Genomic DNA, 8,773 nt, shown 5'->3' on the forward strand with positions numbered 1-8,773 from the left:
TTAGATATTAACTAGAACTTTCCAGAAGAAAATATTCAGTTTTATAGATTTCTTATAATCTATTATAATTCTGTATAAATATTTCCATTCTAAGCTGTTTTTATTTTTATTTTTATTCTTGATTCTACCAAAGCCTAGGTTTATTTGGTTCTTGGGACGAAAAAACAATATGTAAGGACAAAGGATTGATTTTATAAATCTTTCGCTGTTGCCTAAAAATCACCTCTTTATAGACCTGTGATGAACTTTCTCAATGGACATGATGCCTGATGTTTCTCACATTCAGTCCTTAGCGTGAAAACTGTTCTACCGCCTCACTCTATTCTTCCTGAAGCAAAATGATGTAATGGGGAGAGTAAGGGCCCAGAAGTCAGACAAACTTAGGTTCCGTGGTGTCTCTACCTCCAATAAGCTATGGGACTCATGGCAAACTAGTTAACTTCTCCAAGCATGTTGCTTCATATGGTGTCCAAACTTCAGTGAAATTAGATTTGATGTATGTCAAGTGCCTAGCATTTACTAGTTTCTTGATAAATGCTTTTTACATTTTAACCATGACCCAAGCTTCCAGAAGAGGCCATGGGACTTGTAATCAAAAACTGTTAGTTCTGGAGCACCTGAAATACCCTTGCTACTACCACTTTCCTCTCTCAAAAACACATCTCTCTCCTACCCCCAATCTTGTGGCTGATGTCTGAAATTCCGCTATTGCAGGCTCCTTCCCTCAAAATATTTGATCATTGTGTAAATAAAAATGCCAGAGTAAAAATATTTTAAACAATTATATTTCATGTCTTTATCAATGCAAAGAAATTTTTCTTCCTTTCTTTATCAAAACAAAAGAAAAAATCCTTTAATGGTATGGCAGATAAGACCCCAAAGATACAGTGGGTGCCTAAAGATAAGCTGGAGAGAACACTACTTGCTTGGTGGTAGCCACAGTCACGCATGTGGAGCATGTCCATAGTTTAGGGAGAATTAGTGAAAAAAATTTTAAGCTGTCTCCCCTCCCCCCTTTATTCTTTCTCTCTCCCCCTGAAAGTAAATTTGTGCTGAAATACCACTTTCCAGCCATGGTAATTTACATGACTTTACCAGCGTTGGCCCTGACAGATCAGTTTCACAATCTTGCCCTGGCTGGACCTAATTGTGTCACTGGCCAGCTCATCCATCTTCCCCCTCCTTGTGAGTAATCCTGGGTGAAAGGACTGGACAAGAGATGCAAAAAAGCCTTTTTTCTTCTCTCCTTTCCTGAAGATAATCCAACTCTGATTCCTCAGGAGAAACAGTTTTGGGATACTTTTTTAAACCAAGGTTATTATTGCTCAAGGTTCAACCATTTTACATATCCCAGCAGAGGCATGAACTAGGGAGAAAATTGCAAAAATGTGTTTATCTGAAAAAAAAGAAAATAACAAAATACTCATCAATCAACAATTCTATAAATCATCTCACTTCCAATTCACAAAATATTTTCTAATTAAGCTAATTGTCTTTCCCCTATAGGCAAACAAGCCCCAAATTAGGAACTAGAATGTAAGTAGTCTGAATACATGTGAAAATGAGAGGTTCATATGATCTAAGGTCACCTTCACAGCCTAACAATGCTGCAGTGGTGTTATCATTTGTAAGGCCTTGATTTGAATTTTAATTGTTGTTTATTAGAAATGTTTTGAGTTAAGTCACTTAAAACCAATGTAAACTTTTCTTTATGGGGGAAAAAAATTAATTTGCTTAATTTATAGATGTTGGTTAATTTGTTTACTCGATAATGATCAGGTTCAAAGGTAAAGTTTAAAGGCACAAATTACAGTATTGAGTTTGATATCATTTCCAGTAAGTCTACTGAAAATAACAGAACAAAAGCTGGGCAGATACTTTCAATTGCTTTTGCTATATCGGTCTTTTCTTTCTGGTGCATAGAAATATTTAGACAAGGTTTGAAAAATATATAGCAGCAGAATTCTGTTGAGAGTTTACTTCTCACTGAAGCATCATGCTTATTTCATGGCTTTAAGATTTCTGTTGTCTAGACAATAAGTTTGGTGAGGTTAGTTAGGAAATATTTCTGGGTCATTCTTGACTGAATAGACACATTATGAGATTTATGGATCGGAGAACAATTCATGTTTTATGATAGAATTTTTACAAAAGGTGGAATTTGTCCTAGAGAGTCACTGTTACTCACAGTTTGGCTGAAACAATTTTTGATGATGTTTCTGATGATAATATGTAATAAATATAAATGTATTCTTTCAAATAAAAAGTTGACATGGCTTCTCTTCCACCCTTGAGAAAAAAGTCACACATATAGACTAAATGTAAACTCAGATGACTTCCCAAAACAACGGAAGTTTCAACTATAGTATTTTATGTTAGGTTTCCCATTAAGCCTAATATTCATTAAATTATGTGAAGGAACAGGTTTTTTGTTTGCTTGGTTTTCAAAATGGCTTTTAATAGAGGAGTTATCTCCTTTATTTACCTCAGACTAGATTGGGATTTTTGCCAATTCTTGACCTCCTGTGCCATTGGAGGGGCAGCCATTTGGGCAAATTAAAAATCCCTTCTATTTGCCGTTAATATTAATTGTTAAGGTGCTTTTTAAAAATTTTTATTTCTTTTAGAATTAGTTTTTAAGCTGTACTTCTCATACTTTTACTTGCATGTGAATCACCTGGGGATCTTATTAAAATGCATATTCTGATTGGGCAGATCTGGGGTGGGGCTCAGATTCTGCATTTCTAACAACAGGCTTCCCACGTGATGCTGATGCTGATAGTCTAAGGATCCTATTTGAATTAGCAAGAGTTTAAAGCATATTCAGTATCCTTGAGCTGAAAGAAGGAGGGAGAGGGTAGGAGGAGGATTAGGTGGAGGCATGTTAGTGACTTTCCTGGGTAATCCCTGTAGAGATGGAAGGGGAACAGCTAAGACAGTACCAACCTTCAGGTTAAGTTTCCTCAAAGGTTTTTCCATTATCTGAAAAATTTCAGAGGAAATTGAAGGTTTTGAAATAATGCTTTGTTTATGATTACTAGTTTCAAAATTCCTTTAAAATGGAACAAAGAATTTGATACTTGCAATGTAATTTGAATACCTAATTCTAGATTTTAAAGATTTTTAAAGTATTTTTTCAATTATCTTGCCCCCACAAAATTTAACAGCTATCCATTTTTAGCCACTCAAATTTTATCAGATCTTTTCAAAATATTCAACATAGTTTTTGTAGAAATAACTTTTTCACACTCATTTTAACAATATCTATCACTATATATGTTAGAAAAGTTAGTATAATTGGTAAGCTGATTTACTATCACAGTTGACATGATGAATATATATTCAGCATGGTTTTCTTAGAAATAACTATTTTTGCTTAGAAATAACTATTTTTGCAATCATTCTATATGTACATACATACTATTTACATCTATATACCTATGGCTATGCCAATATCTATGTATTACAGTAATAAGTACAACTAACATAAATTTAGGAACAAATACAATTGACATGATAAACATAATATGGGCATAATAAAGAGTAACTCATTAATGGCAATCATTAAGTTTGCCTTGTGCATATAACATACTTTGCAAAGGACTGGAGAGCATGGATTAATGTTTAAGTGGTGCTCAAGTAAGAGAGCTACTTTAAATAGCAAACCAATTAAGGAGATGAGATAACATGGGGATACCATTTTATTTACTTTTTGCTTTTTCCTTAAAACATTTTATTACTTATGAATTTTAATGAGTATAATAAATGAGTGACCACATAAATGTATAAATTGCAAAACATTTTTGGTATATGAGGATGCCATTTTAAACACCTCTCCGAGTAAGGGTTATATAAGTTGAAACCTGAGTAAAGAGAAGCAACTAGCCAATCAAAGCCTGGGAAAAGAGTGGGGTAAGAGCAAGGGAAATTGCCCAGGACAATGCTCAGAGATGACAATGAGTGTGTCAAATTCAAGGAAATGAAGCTAGACCTAACGTAGCTCTAGCAGGAGGATGTGAGATTGATGTAGGGAAGATATAAATTACTTAAGGCTTTAGAAGACGTGCTAAGGATATGGAATTTTATTCTAAGAGCATTGTAAACCATGAGCGGTTTTACACAAAGAAACGCCTAGATCTGATTAAGGTTTTTGTTGTTTTTGAATTGGTATGTTTCCTATGTATAAATTATATACTGAATTTTTAAAAATTAGTTAATAACAAAAAAATATTAAAAACTCCGTTCTATTATGTATACTAAACATGTCCATTCTAGAGCTGTTAGCATTCAATATTACTTATGTATGACATATTTCTCATTTTGTAAATTATTGAATTGAAAGATGTTAATATTTTGGCTTAGTATTTATTAAAATTACAGAAGATTTGTGGGAGAAATGTACTCATTGGATTAGTGAACCAGAATATTCCTTTGCACAGTATAACACATAAATAAAAAAACATGCCATACCTTTTGCTCTTGTTTTTGTCTGTTCTGGGTTTTTGGTTGGTTGGTTGAATTTGTAGAAATACACTGCTGAACCAGTTGCTCGGCCGTTTTTCTAGTTCACATTTGTCAAATTAGATGATAAAAATTTTAATTGAACCTAATAGCGTTTTCATATGGAGTAAAAGCAGTTGTAAACTCAAATTATTACAAGTTCTGGCAAGTAATTGTGTGAATTAAACCTAATATAAAACATAGGGAGAGGCTGAGCATGTGGCCATATTGGAGAATATATGCTGCGCCTAAATGCAATCAGATTCAAAATTTTTGAAAACCTGGGGCTCCTCAAACAAATATCTACAAGCTTATTTGGCCCACAGATTCTGGGTCTGTGGTCCAAAGATATTTAAAGCTTCTACAGGACAAAACTTGACAAAATTGACCTGAGGGCGGGGTGAGGAGATTATGTGATTCTAGAGATTTCTCAACAATGTCATTTCTCGGCTTAAAATAAATGAGGGTCTTTTTCTCTGCTTAGTAAGTGTAAAAAAATATAATCATTTTGGATTTAGGCTTACCTAAAGATAGGAAATATATTCTAGTAATAGGCTGTGGTCACGTTTACATTTTTCGTCCTCATTTATGTTGCCGTGTTATTTAATATGTGAACAAGGGTGATATTTGGGATATAGAATATGATTTTATGAATGCTAATGCACCAAGCCCTATATAGCCTTTCATAAACTCAAATATATAATTTTAATGTGTCTCATGCTGTGAATGTTATTCAAGTGAACCTTTAAGGAAATCGGGCACTGTGAGTCATAGCAGATGTATCTTTTTCTGTGTAACATCCAGGGATAAATGCATATTCTTAAATAGGTACAGGTTGCTTCATATTCAGGCAGCTCGGTGTAGTAGTGGAATCGAAGGCCAACAGGTACATTGAAACGGCCTACAGATTTTTGCAGTAAATTATTAAAGAAATTAGTAAGACAGAATTCTAAAACAACTAATTAAAGAAAATAATTTTGGGAGAATTGCTGGTTTTATTTCTTGATGCCCAACACATCATGAATTATACTTTTGTGACATCATGCATTATACTTTTGTGACAAAAATTAAGTAATCAAGCAGATATGATTTTTTTTAATGACCAATCTTTTTAAATAACCCCTTTGTGAATATATGATATTAATTTCAAATGTCTGAAGATTTTATACATACTGACTCATATAAAATTGATTATGGTTGAGAATGTAGTATATTCTAACTCCTTGATAATACTTACCTTCCTTTGGGACATAAATCAACTGCTGGTTTTAAAGAGCTGTCATTAATTAGAATATCATTTCTTTCTCTAGGTAAATACTTCTGTATTTAAGTACTAGGTTTGTTATTTTTGACCTGCTACTTCAGTGTCACTTTTGATACAATATATGCCCTTCACTGACATAAATTATATTCCTTGTTAGAAAAAATATCAAGAAGAAAATTGATAGTTAACATCGCATGAGAAAGGTAATTAGTAATATAAATATTTGTGAAGCTAAATTTTCAACCAAAGGAATAAACTTTTGTTTCAGGATGCAAATTAAAATGTTTAGAAATCTGATTAAGATCTAAAATAGACATATTATGAACTATATCAGCATACTGTGTAATATACCAATATCATATATACTATTAATATCTAATATTAAAACTTTATTTTAAATATGATAATTTCCTTAAAATGAATAATTTTTGATCATAGAGCAATCTTGATAAGAGACTGGTGAGAAAAGCAAGCTCAAACAGAAGTCTGTCTAGAGATTAGCTGACAATATAAAGCAATAAGAGGCTGACATATTCTTTTGTGAGAAGACTGTGAGATGTAACTGATAATTCAGTTTCTCTGCCACAGCAGGCTGTTACACATAATTATCCTTAGACCTCATCAGACCTAAGAAAAAGGCCTGACAAGCCATAGGAAATTAGGTTCCCTGTGCTTAATGTCCCATCACAGCATGAAAAAACAAAAGCTTTGCAAGCTGTGATTAAGGTTCCCCCCCCCGCCCCGCCCACCCCCGGCTTTTCTACCATCAGATTTCTGAAAAGTGTTGTTGAAAAGTCATACATGATCTCCCCTGGATTAACCTACATTCACCTGAAATTCACATTGGCTATTTTATGGAATACTCCAAAATCAGAAGTCCTGGAATAGGGCAGCAGCAGACATTAAAACACATTTTGGTTTTAAATCAGAAACATAAGAGGAAGTACTAATGGGTAAGCACAAATTAAAGTTGAACATTTCATGTTCTCAAAGAACATATATTGCCCAAGAAGAATAAGCACTCAAGAAGTATTTACAAATCAGTGTTTCACTGCACTGTCTTCAACTATGGTTATTATGAATGAATTTGTGATTTGCAGTCTATCATTTGGGAAAATGCAGAATGTCAGAGGTTGTAACCAAACATTATGTAGTAAAACACATAAGATTCTGATTGTAGCAGACACATATTGCTTGCATTCTTAACTATCAAAATGAAATAAGGCTCTATACTCTTTACATCAACATTGGGACAGTCAGATTGTAAATTGGAAGAAAGAACTTAATTTTATTAGGCTTATCAGAGTAAAGATTTGGAACGTATGGACTCTAAATGCTTTTGGGGGAAACTTATGTGCTCTTAATGGGACTTTTCTCCTCCCCCACCAAGAACCTGATAGAATGTGTTGTCCCTTCCTTTTCACCTGTGATTTTTGTTGGAACAAATACGGAAATAAGACAGTCTGTGATGAGTTCTTGGTCTATTAGAAGTGGGAATTGGGTACACAGGGTAAAGTAAACACAGAGTATTGCTATAAAGAAGTGCTGTCAGTAATGAAAACACCTAGAAGCTGACCCTGGAATACAGAGGAGAGTTCTTTACAGGGGAAAATAAACAAAAGGAAGCCTAATATCTGAGTATCTACCAAGATGTTGCTAGAGATACCAACCATAGAATAACACACCTTTATAATTATTTCAATTGTGGAACTATATAAATAATGACTATAAGAGATTCCCACCCATTCCTGCTATTTACTTTTGTCTTTTTTATTAAAAAAAAAAAAAAGTATTCAGGCCCTATTGATCTCTCAAGAGTAGATCACATGAATAATGCATTCATTAAAAGTAAATATATCAGAAACTAAATTGAGACTTAATTGTACATTCTTTTTATTAAGTCTGCATTAAACAATGCAAAGATTTACTACAACAAAGAGCATAACATTTAATAGTTTTCATTTAGTGTCATTCAGTGAAAGCTTTGGGATAAAGCAACTATAATTTCAAAGTAATGAAACCAACTCTGTGAATAAGTATAATCCAAAACTATCATATATGTAAAGAAGTTATAACAGAGTTATCTCCTCTAACACAGGGGAAGCATATAAAAACATGAGAAAATTAACAGTATGAATAGCAATAAAAACAAGAATAAAATAGGTAGCCAGAAACAGTGTAGAGATGACAACTTTGTAAAAATAGAATGAATTACCCATTTAAAATGTAAAAACTTTGCAAGGGGAAAAATAATTCAATTTCCTAGTCTCAGCTCTCTCCTTGTATCAAATGACATTTTTTCTCTGTAACTAGCTATTAGTTTTCCTTCTCCAGAATAAGATCACCTGGTTATTTAGGTGTTTATGTTGTTAATTACTAACGGTCTGACATAAATTTTCACATTCCACATTCTCATGGCTTAAAAACAGATTAGGTAGTAGCTCTAAAGGAAATGTGATAAGCCCCATCTTTCTACTCATTTTTGACTATGTCTCAGTGGTACGTATATTCGGACTAAATGGCTTTATTATTTATAAAAAGTAATGAGTAAACTAACTGTGCAGAGCTTAGGCTACAAAGATCTCTCTACCTACCTGGGCCTCAATTAATCTAATAAAATGGTGATAGACAAATAGATTTTGAAATAAGAAAGCTAAAAGACATGTTAAATGTTGCTGAGACTAAAATTTTTAACTCCTGATTCTGGTTGACCAGATGGCTACTATTTGTATATAGACACTAGTTGCCAAGAAGTGGAGCTCCACTGCATGAAGCTCTTTGCTGTTTATGAAAAAGCCCAATGCTGTGTATACTTCATCCAGATAAACTGGTCCCTAGACACTGACCTTAGGGAAGGATGTAAGGGAATAACTCAGATTCAGATTTGGGGCTTAAAGACTACTAAGAAATAGGAAGGTACTGAGAAGATAGTAATACTGAGTCTCATCAAAGCAGACTTAAGTACCTGGTTGATCCTAGAACTGTCCCAGCAAAATCATGTTCAGGGCC

At 33.5% G+C, this 8,773-nt stretch overlaps 1 protein-coding gene across 1 annotated transcript in view; it reads left to right on the plus strand.

Annotated features, from left to right (window-relative positions):
• Positions 1–8,773, plus strand: part of PRKG1 (protein kinase, cGMP-dependent, type I) — a 1,084,330-nt gene that overhangs the window by 557,311 nt on the left and 518,246 nt on the right. The gene's annotated exons all lie outside the window — the stretch shown is intronic.

Source organism: Pteropus vampyrus, unplaced genomic scaffold (genome assembly GCF_000151845.1).
Source record: "Pteropus vampyrus isolate Shadow unplaced genomic scaffold, Pvam_2.0 Scaffold68, whole genome shotgun sequence".
NCBI lineage: Eukaryota > Metazoa > Chordata > Mammalia > Chiroptera > Pteropodidae > Pteropus > Pteropus vampyrus.